Source organism: Gorilla gorilla, chromosome 21 (assembly GCF_029281585.2).
Source record: "Gorilla gorilla gorilla isolate KB3781 chromosome 21, NHGRI_mGorGor1-v2.1_pri, whole genome shotgun sequence".
In the NCBI taxonomy this organism is placed as follows: Eukaryota; Metazoa; Chordata; class Mammalia; order Primates; family Hominidae; genus Gorilla; species Gorilla gorilla.
The window spans coordinates 61,424,628-61,443,453 of NC_073245.2; the positions used below are offsets into that span (position 1 = coordinate 61,424,628).

General features: G+C 43.9%; 1 protein-coding gene across 15 annotated transcripts in view; it reads right to left on the reverse strand.

Moving 5' to 3' along the window:
* STAU1 (staufen double-stranded RNA binding protein 1) overlaps window positions 1–18,445 on the reverse strand; it is a 74,851-nt gene extending 56,406 nt beyond the window's left edge. For 2 of the 15 annotated variants that reach the window (XM_019016971.4, XM_055373182.2), the window contains exons 1-2: window positions 18,168–18,416; window positions 4,562–4,636 (exon numbers count right to left, since the gene is read on the reverse strand). The gene's annotated coding sequence lies outside the window, so the exon portion shown is untranslated. Of the gene's footprint in view, window positions 1–4,561; window positions 4,637–8,363; window positions 9,141–9,187; window positions 9,312–18,167 lie in introns of those variants that run through there. The other 13 variants (XM_055373180.2, XM_055373177.2, XM_055373179.2 and 10 more) reach the window with 10 other exon arrangements.
* Between the last annotated feature and the right edge of the window lie 381 nt (window positions 18,446–18,826).

The following is an 18,826-nucleotide window of genomic DNA, read 5'->3' on the forward strand; positions in this document are numbered from 1 at the left end:
CTGGTGCTGGAAAACACTCTTACTGTGAATTGTGTTGTGCTGCCATTTTCCTACCTTTCTGCCTCCCACACAGATGAGAACCTTTCATCTCCTGGTTCTTTCCCTATTTGAAGGGCTTTAGACACCAGATCAACAAAACATACTCATCTTAGTCTCAAGCCCTAATTTTACACAGCATACATAAGCACCATCATAAAAGGTGCAAAATGATAGAGTTATAGGTGCTTCTTTTAAAAGATTCCTTAATTCCATGTCCTCCTGGTTCTTAAGATTGGCTTGGTAACACAAAAATCTTCTCATAAAAACAGAATCTTGCCTTGGCTGGCAGTTACCGTTTTACAAGTGCCAAATAGTTTCCATGGGTTGTGGTGAAGGAGAATCTGGGCACATGAGCGCTACGAAAGTTTTTTTAAAATTATACATGATGTACTAAAAAGTGGTCACAAAATGTGTATTCAGCACTCAGCAGTGAACCTACCAAGACTAGACCATACTGAGCACAGTCTGAGTGATTTAATATACAAGAAGGCAGACCCTTCTAGAAATGGTTTACAGAACTATCTGCAATCGTGCTTAGTCTTTTAATTATCTTGTGCTACTGCTAATACACGGTTAGTCTTATCCACTTTCAACTTACAGACTGTTAAATCTTTGTACTATGAAATACTTAAGCAATTATGGAAAAACATTTTTTTTCTGGAGACAGTCTCACTCTGTCGTCCAGGTTGGAGTGCAGTGGCACGATCTTGGCTCACCATAACCTCTGCCTCCCAGGTTCAAGTGATTCTCCTGTGTCAGCCTCCCGAGTAGCGGGAACTACAGGTGTGTACCACCACACCTGGCTAATTATTTTGTGTTTTTAGTAGAAATGGGGTTTCACCATGTTGGTCAGGCTGGTCTTTAACTCCTGGCCTCAAGTGATCCGCCTGTCTTGGCCTCAACAAAGTGCTGGGATTATAGACATGAGCCACCATGCCCAGCCAGAAAAACATTTTTAATAAGTAATTTTTAAACCGGATTAACACAACTTATAATGCAGTAGCTATACTTTTGTTTAATCAACATATCAGTCTCCTTCATAATAAGTGATATTTCCAAACAAGATGTGTCTGAAAAAAAAAAAAAAAACAGAAGGAAAGAAGTCATCCCAATTCTGGAGAAGCCTCCTTTTCAGATCGTCACAAACATTTCACTAAATGTCTCCCCTTGCAAGTCCTTTGGTAAATCTGATGTAAGATGGATATACACATACAAAGGAGCACTCCTGTGCCTCGCTGTTATAAAGCAATAGCAATTCTAAAATATATTCACTCAATAGTCTACAAAAACTTATTAAGCATCTATTACATGTGAACCCATAAATGGCAGATTGCACATTCTTAAATGCTGGAAAGGATCTGTGTGTTAAACTCTTCCTCAAAGACACAAGACGACATCTTTAAGCAATCACGTGTAAATCTATTATTCTGTTCTCTTTAGTTTGTTGAGAGGCTCCACTCCCAGAGAAACTTGGTCAATTAAAAAACATCAAGGAATAAACCACTTTTTCTACAAAATAAAGTCCTTTTCAATAGCCTTTAAATACACCTAAAATACCCACATCATTCCTTATACCAGTTATTTATTTATTTATTTTTATTGAGACGGAGTCTCGCTCTGTCGCCCAGGCTGGAGTGCAGTGGCACGATCTCGGCTCACTGCAAGTTCCGCCTGCCAGGTTCACACCATTCTCCTGCCTCAGCCTCTCCAAGTAGCTGGGACTACAGGCGCCTGCCACCACGCCCGGCTAATTTTTTTTTTTGTATTTTTAGTAGAGACGGGGTTTCACCATGGTCTCTATCTCCTGACCTTGTGATCCGCCCGCCTCGGCCTCCCGAAGTGCTGGGATTACAAGTGTGAGCCACCGCACCCGGCCTATACCAGTTATTTCTAAGATTCTTTTCTGACACATCTTTCTTGCTGCAATATGGTTGAATGTTTTCTGAAAGTAAACTCACTCTCCACCATTACTTCTCCCTCCCAGCCCCCCAAAATAGTAATTCATTGACTCCAAACATTATCCAAATACCTGCAGGCAGGGCAGACGCTAGTACAGAAGCATGTCAATCACTATCGTCTTATACGATCATTTCCAAAATGACCGCTTTAAGGTCAGTGTCAAGCAAATAATGTCCAATAGCAGGCCTATATATACTAAATCACCCAATAATAAAACTTTTTTAAAAGAAATATGACCAAACTACTTTAAAACAAACAAACAAACAAACAAATCACTATGCACCTGATGCTCAAGACAAAGACAGAGATTAGCCCTGAGGAGGCACACTCACTTGCAAGACAGTAAAATTAACCAAAAATGCCTGGAAACAACCCAGGCTGTTCAGGATCTTTGCACTTGCAATACAAGTGAGACTGAATGTGGTCCCTGTCTCACACTTGGCCCAATGCCATGGGCAATGGAGGACTTTCTTTCCACACAAATGTAACAGTTGGGAGGTCAGATGGTCTGATTAAAGAAACACTTCCTAAAAGAGATTTTCATTATTTTCATCCTAGAAAGCCCATCACACCATGCTAAAGTGAAAAACAATTTACCTCTATAGCCTAAAAAACTATAAGCCTCATTTTTTTCTAGTTTTAAAACTTTATCAAGCTTCCGTCTCTCCTTCTCTAGGAGACACTCTCAAAAATAACAAAATTCAAGCACATATATTTGTAAACAGTTTTTAATCTAAACTTATACAAACATAGAAAACTTTTAACGCAATAAAAATGAATACCTGTTCATGATCTGCTGGAGACTTTTAAAAGTAGTACTGTGTGACATTTTCTTGACTATGAAGGGGCTTGGTTCAACATAATGGTTAACAGGCTTTTCCTTTCAGAAAAGGGAAACTGTAATCTGTAACCATGTGCCATCTACCTAGAAACACGACTGCATTTACCACCATCTTCATGCAAAACAGACCAGTGCCAAGACTCAGTTTCTAAGAAACCACCCTTGCTGCTAAGTAGCAACCAACAATGTTAAATCAGATCAAACTTCTGAGTTGTAGCTTTCAATTCCACTCCCAGCTCCTGGCAACCCACTCCCCTGTGCCTCAGTTTCCCCAAAACACTTTATAATAGGATATTTGACAAAGCCTCACTTGTAGCAATCACAGAGTCAAAATACTAAAGGAATCCTGAGGCATGATAATACATTTTTTTTTTTTTTTTGAGATGGAGTCTCGCTCTGTTGCCCAGGCTAGAGTGCAGTGGAACAATCTCGGCTCACTGCAAGCTCTGCCTCCCGGGTTCACGCCATTCTCCTGCCTCCCCCTCCCACTCCAGGTGCCCGCCCCCACACGCCTGGCTAATGTTTTTTGTATTTTTAGTAAAGACGGGGTTTCACCATGTTAGCCAGGAGGGTCTCGATCTCCTGACCTCGTGATCCGCCCACCTTGGCCTCCCAAAGTGCTGGGATTACAGGCGTGAGCCACTGCGCCCAGCCGATAATACAGTTCTTTAAAAAGAAAAGCATTAGGCCGGGCACGGTGGCTCACGCCTGTAATCCCAACACTTTGGGAGGCCAAGGTGGGTGGATCACCTCATGTCAGGAGTTCGAGACCAGCCTGACCAACACGGTGAAACCCTGTCTCTACTAAAAATACAAAATTAGCCAGGTGTGGTGGCACACGCCTGTAATCCCAGCTACTGGGGAGGCTGAGGCAGGAGAACTGCTTGAACCCAGGAGGCCGAGGTGAGCCAACGTGGCGCCATTGCACTCCAGCCTGGGCAACAAGAGCGAGACTCCGTTTCAGAAAAAAAAAAAAAGAAAGAAAGAAAAGAAAAGCATTATACAAATCCAGTGTGGTGAGTTTAAAACCATTCACTGAGCTTTGTACAACTTCAATAATTTCCTTATGCTTCCATTTCCTCATCCTCAAAGTGGGTTAACTTGTCTACTAATTACTACCTCAGAGATATGGTACAGCAATGTGCTTTCAGCTTCTAGAGGGAAAGTGTTAAAAGCAGGAAGCAGTATTAACCCACATAGTGTATTTTGCATTGCCCTGACAAAAGACCAGAAAATCTTGAACACTCTTAGAAAACTCCTTTTTTATCTGAATGTTCACAAGCTGCTAGTGGTCAACGAAGCTTGATTCATAACCCTATCTCACAATAGAAAACAATGCTAAATTCGTTCTATGAGTTTGAAAATCATGTTTAACATAAACAATCTGAGAAATCAAAGGGTTTTTTTTAAAAAAAAAGCAAACTACAAAAGATACTATGACCAAGAAGCTTATTGAGCCAGTCATGTTTAATGACAGCTTCAGTCATCAATTCTCATGTCTCTATATTTAAAGAACATAGGCTTTACATTCTTGCCAATAACTTTTCCTGTACTTACTTTCTAATTAAATCAAGAGTAAAGATGAAATTCAAACTGCATAAAATTTGTTTCTCTAATATTACAGCCAGAAGTAAAAATCATTCTCCACACAACTCATTAAAGAATTCAAAAGTACCACTGATTATCAACAGGCCAGAAATTATAAAGCCAAATTATATGTACCTTTTTTAAAAAGAGGGTGTTCCAGGAACAATGTTGTTTTTGTTCAGTTCTGAGAGGTTAAGTGGTTAATAAACTCTGGAAAATAAAAAATAATAATAATTTAGTAGGGTAGGTCTTTTTTCTGAAACTGAAGACATACTGCTCAAGTTTTGGGGAAACCTATAATTTACAAGTAGGGAAGACTGAAGGCATGATGTCACGGTTTGAGGCAGCATGCAGTAGAGTCTTCAAAAGACACAAGCGGCCAGACATGGTGGCTCATGGCCTGTAATCCCAACACTTTGGGAGGCCGAGGCGGGCGGACCACCTGAGACCCGGAGTTCAAGACCAGCCTGGCCAACATGATGAAACCCCATCTCTACTAAAAATACAAAAATTAGGCTTGGCATGGTGGCTCATGCCTGTAATCCCAGCACTTTGGAAGGCCGAGGTGGGAAATTACGAGGTTAAGAAATTGAGACTGCCGGGCATGATGGCGCACGCCTGTAATCCCAGCACTTTCGGAGGCCGAGGCGGGTGGATCACGAGGTCAGGAGATCAAGACCATCCTGGCTAACACGGTGAAACCCCGTCTCTACTAAATGTACAAAAAATTAGCCGAGCCTGATGGCGGGCGCCTGTAGTCCCAGCTACTTGGGAGGCTGAGGCAGAATGGTGTGAACCCGGGAGACGGAGCTTGCAATGAGCAGAGATCGCGCCACTGCACTCCAGCCTGGGTGACAGAGTGAGACTCCGTCTCAAAAAAAAAAAAAAAGAGATTGGGACCATCCTGGCCAACATGGGGAAACCCATCTCTACTAAAAATACAAAAATTAGCTGGGCGTGATGGCACACCTGTAGTCCCAGCTACTTGGCAGGCTGAAGCAGTAGAATCGCTTGAACCTGGGAGGTGGAGGTTGCAGTGACTCAGGATCGCGCCACTGCACTCCAGCCTGGCAAAACAGCGAGACTCCGTCTCAAAGAAAATAAATAAATAATACAAAAATTAGCCAGGCATGGTGGCGCAGGCCTGTAATCCCAGCTACTTGGGAGGCTGTGGCACAAAAATGGCTTGAATGCAGGAGGCAGAGGTTGCAGTGAGCCAAGATCGCACCACTGCCCTCCAGCCTGGGCCACAGAGTGAGACTCTTCTGGGGAAAAAAAAAAAAGACACAATTGCCTGGAAGCTGGGTGAAGAATATTTTGCAGAGACACATTTATAAGAGACAGCAGAACTTTCCTTTTCCAGTCCCAATTATTCCCTGATGAGAGTAATGTGAATATCTCATAATGTTTAGGCTTTGTTTGTTAGGGTGTTTTTTTGAGATGGAGTCTTACCCTGTCCCCCAGGATGGAGTGCAGTGGCGTGATGTCGGCTCCCTGCAACCTCCGCCTCCCGGGTTCAAGCAATTCTCCTGCCTCAGACTCCTGAGTAGCTGGGGTTACAGGTGCCCGCTACCATGCCCAGCTAATTTTTTTGTTTTTATTTTTAGTAGAAATGGCAGGGTTTTGCCAAGTTGTCCAGGCTGGTCTCGAACACCTGACCTCAGGTGATCCACCCACCTCAGCCTCCCAAAGTGCTGGGATTACAGGCATGAGCCACCACACCCAGCCTCATAATGCTTTTTAAAAGGAACTGTACATTACATATTGTCCAATCACATAAGACTGATTTTCAAACCTGTGTTTTCTTTCCCTTTATACCTACCACTTTATTCGTAAATGTCGTTGGCATATGCTTGGTGACCCAAATACAATTTCATGGAAAATTTTACCAAAAGGCACTGGGTACATAAATAGTGGCATATTAAATTGCAGAATATGAAAAAAGCACATTATCTCTAATAAGTCCAAATAATAATCATTTTTAGAAGTGAACTTTACATGACAGAATTTGAGTTTAATTCTCAAATTCTGCGGTCTGATTTATCTAGAGGTCCCTCAACTTAAATGGTAGTTGTCAGTAGTAACACAGAATTTCTTACCTTGAGATGCTTTTATACATTCTTACATCACTAAGTGTTTTTGCTTGTTTCAGTTTCTCACTGCTACTATGGCTTAACAGGCAATAAAAAATTGCTGTTCATTGTCTGATTGATTCCAGAAATAAATCATGAGCTCTAGTTTATTTTCTGGTATTTTAACAGCTCAGGTTCTTTTTGTAGATAGTATATTATACTAACAACTTTCCAGTCTAGAGCCCAGTTGTTCTAATATCTCAGCTATTCAAAGACTGGCATGAATGGGAACTGAAAAAGGCCTCTGAGCAGCCCAAATACCAAAGACCTTCTAACATAGCCCATGCCTTTTACCAATAGGGGCCTCACCCGAGCCAAGAAGTTTTCTATGTTGAACAATTTTTGTAAGTTTGGGTGTCTAGTTTTTGTTTCCAAATTCCCTATCCCCTATTCTGAGAAGCAGGGTGTCTAGTTTTTTTTTGTTTTGTTTTGTTTTTTGAGACAGAGTCTCGCTCTGTTGCCCAGGCTGGAGTGCAATGGCGTGATCTCCGCTCACTGCAACCTCCGCCTCCCGGGTTCAAGCGATTCTCCTGCCTCAGCCTCCCGAGTAGCTGGGATTACAGGTGCATGCCACCATGCCCGGCTAATTTTTTGTATTTTTAGTAGAGATGGGTCTCACCGTGTTAGCCAGGCTGGTCTCGATCTCCTGACCTCGTGATCCGCCCACCTCGGCCTCCCAAAGTGCTGCGATTACAGGCGTGAGCCACCGCACCTGGCCCAGGGTGTTCAGTTTTCTAGCCCAAAGCAGAAGTAAAAAATAAAGGCCAGGTGTGATGGCTCATGCTTGTAACCCCAGCACTTTGGGAGGCCGAGGCAGGTGGATCGCTTGAGCTCAGGTGTTTGAGACCAGCCTGGGCAACATGGCAAGACCCTGTCTCTATTAAAATAAAATTTAAAAATTTAAGGGCCGGGCATGTTGACTCACGCCTATAATCCCAGCACTTTGGGAGGCCGAGGGTGGCAGATCCCGAAGTCAGGAGATTGAGACCATCCTGGCTAACACAGTGAAACCCCGTCTCTACTAAAAATACAAAATAATTAGCCAGGCATGGTGGCGGGCGCCTGTAGTCTCAGCTACTCGGGAGGCTGAGGCAGGAGACTGGCATGAATTCAGGAGGCGGAGCTTGCAGTGAGCCGAGATCACACCACTGCACTCCAGCCTGGATGACAGAGTGAGACTCCATCTCAAAAACAAAAAAAAAAAATTTAAAACACACACAAAAAAAGCTAAATATAAAACGGAAAAAGGAGCTGTTAGAGTCAGACATAAAGACAATGCTAAAAAATAACCATCATCAACTTAGCAAAGAAAGAAGAGAGAGAGAGAGGAGAAATACAGCAGTCATTTGGATCTCAAATACTTTTACACAGTGACAGCTGAGATTCATACAAACATTCATGTTTTGGCCAGGTGTGGTGGCTCACGCCTGTAATCCCAACACTTTGGGAGGCCAAGACAGAACTGCTTGAGCCCAGGAGTTCAAGGCCAGCCTAGGAAACAGAGGAAGACCCCATCTCTACAAAAAATTTTAAAACTAGCTAGGCATGATGGCATGCACCTGTAGTCTCAGCTACTTGGAAGGCTGAGATGGGAGGACTGCTTGAGACCAGAAGATTGAGGCTGCAGTGAGCCCTGAGTGCACCACTGCACTCCAGCCTGGGCAATGAAGCAAGACTCCATCTCAAAAAACCAACAAAAATGCACATTTTCATATGCAAATCTATTTTTTGAAATCCTCCAATTTCAAAAGATAATCCAAAGCCATCATGATCATTATCAATATATCTATATAGTGCACACTTACCACTGCAATTTTCCCCAGTCAAGAATGCATACTAAACCAGGCACGGTGGCTCACGCCTGTAATCCCAGCACTTTGGGAGGCCAAGGTGGGCCGATCACCTGAAGTCAGGAGTTTGAGGCTAGGCTGGCCAACATGGTGAAATCCCATCTCTACTAAAAATACAAAAATTAGGCTGGCGCAGTGACTCACACCTGTAATCCCAACACTTTGGGAGGCCAAGGCAGGTGGATCACCTGAGATCAGGTATTCAAGATCAGCCTGGCTAACATGGTGAAACACTGTCTCTACTAAAAATAAAAAAAATTAGTCTGGCATGGTGGCACATGCCTGTAATCCCAGCTACTTGGGAGGCTGAGGCTGAACAATCACTCGAACCCGGGAGGCAGAGGTTGCAGTGAATTGAGATTGGGTCACTGCACTCCAGCCTGAGTAACAGAGCGAGACTCTGCTTCAAAAATAAAATAAAATAAAAATATAAAAATTAGCCAGGCATGGCCGGGCGCGGTGGCTCACGCCTGTAATCCCAGCACTTTGGGAGGCCAAGGCGAGTGGATCACAAGGTCAGGAGATCAAAACCATCCTGGCTAACACGGTGAAACACCGTCTCCACTAAAAAAAAAAAAAAAAAAAAAACAACTAGCTGGGCATGGTGGCGGGCACCTGTAGTCCCAGCTACTCCAGAGGCTGAGGCAGGAGAATGGCGTGAACCCGGGAGGCAGAGCTTGAAGTGAGTCAAGATCGCACCACTGCACTCCAGCCTGGGCGATAGAGCAAGACTCCATCTAAAAAAAAAAAAAAAATTAGCCAGGCATGGTGGTACGCACCTGTAATCTCAGCTTATCGGGAGGCTGAAGTGGGAAAATGGCTTGAACCTGGGAGGTGGAGGTTGCAGTGAGCCGAGATCACGCCACTGCACTCCAGCCTGGGCGACAAGAGCAAAACTCCATCTCAAAAAAAAAAAAAAGAAGATAAAAAGTAGCAAATTATAGAAAGTCCCTTTTGCAAAAGAAAGCTTATTTCACTTTTATTCTTTTTTATGTTTGGTGCTTGAATAAATTCTCAACTAAAAGGAAAATTACTATATAGAAGTAGTCACTTGCTAAACATTACAGGTTGCAAAGGTTTACTCAATGACAAACCAAAAGGAAACTTATTTGCCTAACTATATTTGACTGTCATCTAGGTAAAGGGTCATGGAGCTTTCATGAGCAGGTTGGTTCAATTGTGCAACAAGGAAAATAAGCTTCCAAGCATAATGAGACTTATTATTACATATAAATTGTTCTTTCTGACAGAGGAAAGGACTGCCTAGTATTCTGCATAAAATCACAATGGCTTCAGCAGACAATGGCCCTATTTGAATCAGGGTGGAATCTGCAAGGGTAGAAAATTCATGCCTCAGTTAATTGTAATCTATAGAAGGCATGGATTTCAAAACAGCAAAGATAGGAGAGAATCAGACAAGATCTAGTTAGATCCTAAAGCTCATCTCTGAAGGGAGCTAATATAGTAACAATGTAAGGAGCATTATCTGCTCACTTCATGACAAGGGGTATTTCCAACACCTATTAGTGATTAATGAGATATGCTATGTCATTACAGACTACAGGGTATCCTCAGTTGAGGTTAAACACAAAATGGAACTTCAGACACCATTTCACTAAAAGCTCACATCCAAAGGCAGATTTAATTTCACTGATCCAGCCTTTCAAGACTAACCATAAGAGAAGACTGCCCAGGTGCAATACCAAAGAAGCTTCTGATTCAGATCACCGTTTCAAACAAAAGTAAAACAAAATTGTTCAGGAAGCAGTACAATTCCAAACAGGAAGCTGTACTAAATACTCCCAACAGTATTAGCCACAAGAGGGATGTTAGAAAGGGCTAGGAAGCAAAGAGGACAACCAGCACCTATCCTATAAAGTTAATTGGAAGCTTAGTTAACTCATTTCCACTAAAGCAGAATGTTAGAATTCAGAAGAAATGAATTTTTTTTTTTAGCAACAACCTGGACCACAGTTCTTTTTTTTTTTCCCCCCCCCCGGATACAGACTCTTGCTCTGTTGCCCAGGCTGAAGTGCAGCGGCACGATGTCAGGTCACTGCAAACTCCACCTCCCGGGTTCAAGCCATTCTCCTGCCTCAGCCCCCGGGGTAGCTGGGATTACAGGCACGCACCACCACACCCAGCTAATTTTTGTATTTTTAGTAGAGATGGGGTTTCACCATGTTGGCCAGGCTGGTCTCGAACTCCTGACCTCAGGTGATGCGCCTGCCTTGGCCTCCCAAAGTGACGGAATTACAGGCGTGGGCCACCACGCCAGCAATTTTTAACAAACCTGATGACACACGATAGCAGTAATTTAGGAGCTGGCCTCCTTTAACACAAAGGTTAATAAGACAGCCCCTCCCCACACACAAACCTGTGGATCAGCTTTAAGTTTTAGCTTAATTTGACATAACAAATAAAAGTAAACTGGAAAGCTATTTCAAGGGTCCATCTAAAAGACTATTACTTAACCAGACTTTCTTTCAAATTGATCTAGGGTTCTAATGAGCAAAATTCATCCTAGCTGCTGCGGTGGGGAGAGTCAGGGGAGGGCCACCAGTGACAAGCAGAATCAATTATCCTAAACAAAAAGCACCTAAGCATAATTTAGAGACAAAGCATGGTTCAGTGGAAAGAACACTGACTTTGGAGCCAGACCAGCCTGTGCTCTAGAACTAATACTTGGTGCCTCAGGACTCTGAGCCAGTCATCTGGCCTCTCGGAAGCGCATCAGTATCCTCAGCAATTATTACGACCTTTACGCTGCAAAGATGTTTATGAGTATTAGAAATACAACATAAAGGGTCTAAGAAACCCTTTTCTTTGGTTCAAGGAAAGAGCTAAATGAACTGCAACTTTTATATTATTAGGTAAATTCAACCTGACCTTTTAATTCCTTTTCTGCATAAAATAACTTTCACCCTGTAATTCTAACCTGGCACATGGTAAGAGCTCAATAGCAGTAAATATTATTATCCAGCAAATTCACTAAACCTGTCCTTACACATAAACATCTATAAAACTTACAGCAACACTCCACTTGTAAAAAATTTTAAATAGGATCAGAGAATATGCTGACTAAAACCAACCCACTCACTGAGCAACCAGTTCTGTAGCTACATCAAGTACAGGGGCAAGGCCGGGCACAGAGGCTCAAGCCTGTAATCCTAGCACTTTGCGAGGCTGAGGCAGGTGGATTGCCTGAGCTCAGGAGTTCGAGACCAGCCTAGGCAACATGGCAAAACCCCATCTCTGCTAAAAATACAAAAAATTAGCCGGGCGTGGTGGTGCTCAATTGTAGTCTCAGCTACTCGGGAGGCTAAGGCAGGAGAATTGCTTGAACCCAGGAGGTGGAGGTTGCAGTGAGCCGAGATCATACCTCTGCATTCCAGCCTGGGCAACAGAGCAAGACTGTCTCAAAAAAAAAAAAAAAGCAGAGGCAATCTAATGAAGGTTTAACCCTCAGCAATCATGTTCATTCAGGGGAAAAGACCCCAATGTATTTAAATAGATTTTCTTAGCCTTTATTGTCTGGGAGACATGACACAAAATTTCTATCATAATAAAATGGCCAGTTTTGCTTCCATTACTGTTATAAACCCACATAGTCATCACACTTCTTTCCCAAATTAGATTCCAGATTAAACAGATGCCAGATGGGTTACAGATTTGATATTTAGAAGACTAATTTTTAATCGAAAGCAAACACTTTCTCAAATAGATTTTTCCACTTTTGCTTCCAGTAAATATACTTTGAGGGAGCTCCCTGAGTCTACTTCTTTAACAAATAAACATATGTAATCCCAGAAAATATACAGCAATTAACAGCCTGCAGAAATTTTTCTCTACTTCCATTTATCTGGTGACATAAATCACTGTTACATCAACCTTATTCACTAGTATGGGAATGTAAACACTTAAAAAACAAATTAAGCTATTTGCAGTAATTCCCATTTTACCACTTTAAAAATATCACTTTTCTCTGCAGTAAGGTTTTCTAGTTCAGAGCATTAAGCTGTCAACAAGACAGATATCCAAGCCCATCCATCCCGTGGCATTTGATAAGATCAACACAGCTATATATTTATAATCCTATTATCTCCTTAGCAGGTGAGAACAATGGATTTGGCCAACATTATTCAATACTGTATGGTAAAATGTTCATGACAAAGAGCAGATGGTATGCCGGGCACAGTGGCTCACGCCTGTAATCCCAGCACTTCGGGAGACCGAGGTGGGCGGATCACAAGGTCAGGAGATCGAGACCATTCTAGCTAACATGGTGAAACCCCATCTCTACTAAAAACACAAAAAAATTAGCCAGGCATGGTGGCGGGCACCTGTAGTCCCAGCTACTCGGGAGGCTGAGGCAGGAGAATGGCATGAACCCAGGAGGTGGAGCTTGCAGTGAGCCGAGATCGCACCACTGCACTCCAGCCTGGGTAACAGAGCCAGACTCCGTCTCAAAAAAAAAAAAAAAAAAAAAGTAGACGGTATTCAGCACCATGAAACAGGGAGGCAAAAACAGAAAGTAGATGGTATCTAAAGAGATGTACAATAAAACTTCATAAACTTTGTTATATGTTTGAAATTTTTCATAATAAAATGGTGGGGGTAAATAACCATAGCAACTAACATGTCCTCTCATAGTTCAACTGATAACTGGCAATTTATATTTTTTGGAACAGCACAAATGGTATACAGCCTTGACTCTGGTGAAGTTTTATTTAAAGAAAAGCTCATGTAGAAAATTACACGAGAAGCATTTCAACCACAAATGTCTCCATCACCAGAAGTCAATGTAAAATAACCTGTTATAGGTCTAGTGTGAAACAAATCTGTCATAAAATTCTCTAAACATTTTTGAAAGCTCTAAAATCCCATTCTGAGAGAAAAGCAACTCCAAAGCTCTTATTTGAGAGGGGAGGAATTTATATTTCCTCAAATTGAACAATTCTGTGTCACTGGGTATGACATCAAAGAAGAAGATCCAATTTAGAGGCTCATGAAAACAAGGCCTCTGCCTATAATCCCAGCTACTAAGGAGGCTGAGGTGGGAAGATCACTTGAGCTCAGGAGTTCAAGACCAGCCTGGGCGACAAACTCTGGGATTGGCTTGTGGAATCCCACAAAAAGATACCCTTTTCATGAAAGTTTCATCTTTATACTGAATTACACTCTTACTCAATCCAGTAAAAAGGCTCAAAGAAAGTTGCCCCACAAACTGAGACTACCTTGTGGTATTGGGGAGAGAGACTGGATGAAGCAGTATCCATTTTGATAACACCCAGAATGATATTAATGATCTGGACTTTAGAACGGGGATGGAGGAGAGTTCCATGAGTCACGGCCATTTCTAAACTTAAAATACAGTAAATCCTCTCTTAACGTAAGGGGTAGGTTCTTGGAAACCGAGACTTCCGACTAACACACGCTTATTGATACAAACAAGAGTTAGGTTCTAGGGCATATTTCTCATCAGAAAAATATCACCAAACTTTTAAATAAAGACCAAACACTTCGAATATTAAACACTGAAATAAATGTGAAGTATACATGCCTTTTTTTTTTTTTTTTTTTTTTGAGAAGTACTTTCACTCTTGTTGCCCCGGCTGGAGTGCAATGGCACGATAACTGCTCACTGCAACCTCCGCTTCCCAGGTTCAAGCAACTCTCCTGCCTCAGCCTCCTGAGTAGCTGGGATTATAGGTGCCCGCCACCGAGCCCGGCTAATTTTTTTTATTTTTAGTAGAGATGGGGTTTCGCCATGCTGGCCAGGCTGGTCTCCAACTCCTGACCTCAGGTGATCTGCCCGCCTCAGCCTCCAAAAGTGCTGGGATTACAGGCATGGGGTTGCAGTAAGCCGAGACTGCACCATTGCACTGCAGCCTGGGTGACAAAAGCTAAACTCCATCTCAAAAAAAAAATTTTTTTTTTTTACCACTTATTCCAGTTCAGGGTTGGGGTGGCTGGAGCCTATCTCAGCAGCTCAGGGTGCAAGGCCGGAACCAGTCCTGGACAGGACATCCACTGCAGAAAGCACTCACACATACACACACAGCTACACACACCAGTGAACCTCACGTGCACAGCTTTGGGATGTGGGAGGAAATCAAGAGTACCCAGAGAAAACCCATGCAGGGATAGGGAGAACGTGTAAACTTCACAGACAGTTTTTTTTCTCAACATTATCTTGAAACAACATTATTCAAAGACCTGCTGTAATCTGTATATACATGGGCTTTCTGGCTGAAACATAAAAGAGAGCAACTTATTCTCAAGAAACTATATTTATGGTAACAATTCTCAATGCTTAAAAGTTTTACGTTAAGCTTAATGGGAAGCACTACACGTTTTTAAAAATGTGTTGTGTCCTTTCCCAGATACTAAATTGGTGTTTCTTTCCTAAATCAATTTTAAGAGGTGTATCTTTCCCCATCTTCCAGGTAGTCATAACTAAAACATAACATGTAACATTTCCACTGTACCTCATCAAGCTCAAAGTACACCTACAAAACTCAAATAACAGACCTAAAAGCTGAAAACTATTCACGACTAGAAATTTGAAAGTTATGCAACAAAGACATTTATAATATTTATAATATTCCTGTCAACTTCCATTGTAAGAGAGATCTTTTAGACACAAGAAAGAAAAACGTGAACACTTATGCTGTGATTTCATACTATTCACAAAAATTAAGGTTTCATTCATATTTGCTAAATTTGTTATTTGTTAATAGGGCAGACGGCGGCTCTTTGGAAAACAATTCTATGTTAGAAGATTATCTTTTGCTTAATTCTTAACCTAAGGTAACAGCAGTATCTTTACACAACTACTGTAAAGAAACATTTTAAGTTTTCATTATGAATTATTAACTGTAGTTTAACTTTGACACAAAGTTATCTCTATTAAAGTGGGTTAAAAGGCAGGTCTCTGCCAAAACAGGACTGGGGAAATCTGTATTTGTTTGCTTTTCAATTATAGTCATTAATAGCTCAAGAATTTTTGCTTTTGTACACAATAAAGCAGCAAGGTTGTATTTTGATTTTGAGGAGCTGAAGGCAATGGATCAAGAGTTAATTTTCTTCTTCTTTTCTGCTGTACAGAAATCATGTATAAACAGAGAAGGGAAGCCCAACAAACAAAAATGAGAACTATTATTCTACTAAAAGTAAATTTTGTGACCTTAATCTGGGGCAATCTGGTAAAAGTCAAAATCGCTAATGTTGTGACACAGTGTTTAAGATTTGTTTCAAAATAATCTAGTTTTTGTGGGGGGATACAACATGAAACAAAACCGACCTTGGCTATGAGTTAATAATTGTCAAAGCTAAGTGAGTGACTAACACATGGGGTTCTCCATACTATTCGAGTTTCGCATGTTTTCCAGAATAAAAGGTTTTTTAAAAATGGTATTTAAAATACCATTTCCCTATTGCAATATGCCATTGTGATATGGCAGTATTAGACATGCTTTATACTGCTTGTATAGTTGTTTGCTTATGTGTTTTTTTGTTTTTGTTTTTGTTTTTTTGGAGACAGTCTCTCTCTGTCGCCCAGGCAACCTCCATCTCCCGGGTTCAAGCGATTCTCCTGTCTCAGCCTCAGGAGTAGCTGGGACTGCAGGTGCCCGCCACCACACCCGGCTCAAGAGATAGTCTCCATCTCCTGACCTCGTGATCCACCCGCCTCGGCCTCCCAAAAGTTCTGGGATTACAGGCGTGAGCCACCGCGCCTAACCTGTTTATGGAGGCCTAGGAGGGTGGATCACGAGGTTAGGAGTTCGAGACCAGTCTGGCCAACACGGCAAAACCCCGTCTCTACGAAAACTACAAAAATTAACACAGCGCGGTGGCGGGCGTCTGTAATCCCAGCTACTCGAGAGGCTGAGACAGGAGAATCGCTTGAACCAGGGTGGCAGAGGTTGAAATGAGCCGAAATCGCGCCACTGCACTCCAGCCTGGGCGACAGCGTGAGACTGTCTCAAAAAAAAAAAAAAAAAAAAAAAATTCAAACAAACATTTTAAATTAGAAACAATGGTAAGACTGTCAGAAAATTCTAGGAAAATGTCAAAAACAAGGAGGCCACTTTGCCGCATGTGTGTTAAGAGATGGGTATAAATCAAAATAGTTTCAGTTCACTAAGGAAATTTAATGCCTAAAACAATCCTAAGATACAGGAGGATCACTCAGGTAAACACACACTCCTTACTCATATAAAATTGAACACCCATAAGTTGCATTTCCTTAGAGTACACCTATAAAACTAAGTACAGACTTTTTAAAAATCCAGTATGTTTTAATAAAGTTGCTGTTCTAAAAATCCCACCCTTCACCAGGATAACCGAAACTGCTCCCTCTACACTCCAACTGTATTTTTAGTTTTTACCTCAACAAGTAGCAATGTAATTTACATTTGGTAAGCACGGATTCCTGAAACGCCAAAATCAACCGGGAACCTGATTTAACTCCACCACGCTCTTAACAATGAAAGCTACAAGCAGAAGAGAAGTGTGACCTTAAAAACTTCCACACAGCCGAAGAACAGTGGCAGAACAGACTGAAGCACGTATCTTCGCGGAACAGAAGAAAACTTCCACACAAGCAATACTGCAACACGCAGGCGGGGCAAGGGCTTAAAAGGAAAGTCAGCCAACAGGGAGGGGGGAATATAAGCAAAGCTTCCGTGAAAAAAAAACTTATCGAGGTGTAGAGCAAGACAAGACAGACAAATTTTTCCATCTCCGTACACTCCCCTTCAGAGCCCAACACACAGCAAGTGCTCCAGATAGGTTTGCTCAACTCAAGGGAAGCTTCTGCCAGCAACTTTCCCAGAAATGGAATGACAACAAGAAGCTGGATGATGGCGGGGCGGGGGGAAACGGACAGGTTGCTCATCCTGCGGGAGATGGTGAATATCCTGCAGTTGCCTAAGCCGAGATGGAAAGAAACAGCACCCATCGTTTACAGACTGTCAACTACAGTGTCCCAATTAAGCGTACGCCCCTTTCAGATGTTAACAACTCAAAACAATGCCCTGGCTCTGGACATGGGCACGCGGAACACTGCAGCCTCTAAGAAACCCAAACGGATAGGTAGGTCAACTTCTATCCACTCTGCCCATTAAATTATACCTTCATATCACGCTAATAAATTATGCAGACGGTTTATTGGGACACGCTGTGGTCTGGCACTCTGATAAGCGCTTTACACGCCCCATTTCACTGAACCTTAAGAGGCAGGGACGGTATTAGCAGCCCCTTTTCCAACCAAGACACAAAGACTTTTTAAGTGTCTTGCCTAACGGGGAAGAGCCCGGTTTGGCACCCGTTTTGGACACCTGGGCCGTGCTCTTAACCACTAAGCTACAGACCTGGGCCGGCGACATTGAGAGGCTCCAGCCCTCGGGGACCTGAAGCAGGGACCCCCCCTCCCCCCCAGCCCCGGGAATAACTTCGGCATCCCCGCGCGCGCCATGCGGGACGAGGAAAGGCGGCCGCAGCACCTGTTTGTGGCACCGGTGAGCGCTGGAGGGGATGGGGGCGCCCGGGGCCAGGCCTCAGGGCGCCCCGAGGCGAGGGGACGCAAGAGGACCCGCCTCCTCCGGGAAGGACCCGCGGGCTAGAGAGAGGCCCGGGGGAAGGCGGAGGGGTGCGCGGGCCCGCCGAGGCCTAGGCCCCACCCGCCGCCCACCTCCCCACCGCGGCGGCGCCCGCGAGGGCCCCACCAGGCCCGGCCCGGCCCGGCCGCCTCACCTGGCTGCTGCTCCGAGCTCGTCCCCCGGCCGGCGGTCCTGGGCGGTGGCGGCGAGGAGGGGAAGGAAGAAGGAAAAAAGGGAGAGGAAGAAGGGACGAAGGGAGGGAAGAGGCGGAGTGGCCGCGGAGGAGGCGGGCGCCGCCGGGGGGAGGCGGTCAAAGGAAGCGGGAGCCGAGAGAGACGCGGCAGCCGCGGGCGCAAACGCTGAAGAGCCGCTCAGGCGCCCGCAGCCCGGCAGGAAGTGACGGGGGAGGGGCAGGCGCCCGCCCCCCGCCCCCGCCCGCCTCCAGGCCCGGCCCCGGCCCCACCCCCACCCACGGTCCGAACCACAAGTTCCGGCTGGCACTGCGGCGGAGCCTGCGCTCGCAAGGCACGCCGGGAGCCCAGCGAGAGGAGCGCCCTGTCCCGCCTGGGCCGCAGCGGCCCGCCCTGGGCCCCGGGGCCTGCCGGGAGTTGTAGTTCTGGTGGGAGTTTCGCGCTGCCTGCTGGACTCGAAGCGGGTCTGGGAGAACCCAGCCTACCTTCTTTCCTCCTCCACTTCCTTTTTCCTTCCTTGCTCTCGCTTCTTCCTCTTGTCCTGCCTCTGGCCCTCCTTTCTCTCCTTCCTGCAGTTGTTTCTTCCTCCATCTGTAAATGTTCATTAAATGCTTGCCATATG